Source organism: Ailuropoda melanoleuca, chromosome 1, assembly GCF_002007445.2.
Source record: "Ailuropoda melanoleuca isolate Jingjing chromosome 1, ASM200744v2, whole genome shotgun sequence".
Taxonomy (NCBI): domain Eukaryota; kingdom Metazoa; phylum Chordata; class Mammalia; order Carnivora; family Ursidae; genus Ailuropoda; species Ailuropoda melanoleuca.
The window spans coordinates 190964378-190966024 of NC_048218.1; the positions used below are offsets into that span (position 1 = coordinate 190964378).

The following is a 1647-nucleotide window of genomic DNA, read 5'->3' on the forward strand; positions in this document are numbered from 1 at the left end:
CACCATCCACACCCCACCCCCCCATCCACCCCCCCTTGCAGGGAGCCTTCTGCTGGCTCCTCTAGTAGCCCCTCCCTGGCTCTCTGCTGAGTCATTGCAGATATTTGTCCTCTGGAACCCCTGAATGAATGAGATGAGAAACGGGGCAGGGGTGTGTGTGTGTGGGGGGGGAGAGTGATGAAATGTGAACGTGCAAATGCAGGAGCTGAAGTACGCGACAGATGATAGCTAATGATATCCAAACCTGATACTTTTTGTCATCTCGTTTTTTAAGTAGATACTGGGATGTAGCCTGCTACTGTTGTGGGGTAAAAATGGTGATATAATGATGTTTGGGGGCATTTTGGGGGGTATCATTTATAATATTAACTTGAAAGATGCAGCCAAATCATTGGGTCTGTTTTCTGGACAGCTACTTTGAAGAAGGGGGGCAAAGACTGCCCTAGTGATGCCAAAAAATAGAGGCGCTGCTCAGAGCCTTTAAGGCATGTGGTTATTTGGGCTCTGTGGGACCACAGCCTTACTTGTTTTAGAGTTTAAAAAAAAAAAAAGTATTTTGTCAGCTGGATTAGTTTGTGCTGGATGGGCATTGTGGCTAGATTACAGGCAAGATGGTGGAAGGGTGTGTATACACACAGCCATTTCTACCAGGGCTTTAACAATTCATTTCCCTAATTTATAGCTCTATTTTCTTGACAACTCTTATTTTCATTTTAGAAGGTATTTCCATTCTGGTTATTTTAGAGAGCTTACATTCTACTGATAATTCTTTTCCTGGTGACTGTTAGCAGTCATTAACTAGAAACGGAGTGAATGGTCCCTAATTCCTGTTTAGCACTCCTCATTGTGAATAAACTGACTTGGACCTTTGAAGTCCTGGGCATGAGAATGTTGGGTATGCAAAACAGTGCTTTCCTTCCAAAGACAAAAGCAATTTTCAGATGTTGGGTATGCCCCATTTTTTTGAGGGGTGTGCAGGGTGGGGGTAGCAATCCTAAGAAATTAAATATGTGGGAGCTACCTCAAGAGTCTAGGAAAAGCAGGAATATAATCTGCTGCCCTGAGCTCTCAAGAGATTAGATATTGTGGGTCACGACAAAGCTGCTTATGGTGAAATACACAGTGTACCTCGCTTCTTACTTTCACAGACTGTTTACCTGGAGCAGTTTCTCAGCACAGATCCAGGGGGTAGTACCCAGTGGGGCTTCACTGGGGTCAGAGAGTTGATAAATATTAAAAAATCAAGAACAGCTCTCTGCTTAAGGACATGTGATGCTTTTTTAAACATTAGTAAAAAACGACACATATATATGTCTCTATCTATTTAACATTTTACTGGTGGGGGCTGGTGGGTGGGTGGTAGAGCTTTTAGAATAAATATGAACGAAATCATCTTTTTCTAGGGAAGCTTTGATAAAAGCTAATGAAAAGGTGCACAATACTTACCTTCCTTTTACTTTACATAAAAACCTCTTCAGGTTTTAGGAAAAGCATAGTGGGTGGGGAGGGGGAGGGTGCCAGAGGGATTACAGTGGGAAGGGGGGGGAAGATTACATATTAAAATAATATATTTTTTTCCTTAGAATTAGAATGGTGAACAGATATGGCGATTGCATAGCAGGGAGAGGTGTGCTTACATTCTTGGTA

At 42.5% G+C, this 1647-nt stretch overlaps 1 protein-coding gene across 1 annotated transcript in view; it reads left to right on the top strand.

The window, feature by feature from the left end:
* Positions 1-1647, top strand: part of MEST — a 66716-nt gene that overhangs the window by 6734 nt on the left and 58335 nt on the right. The gene's annotated exons all lie outside the window — the stretch shown is intronic.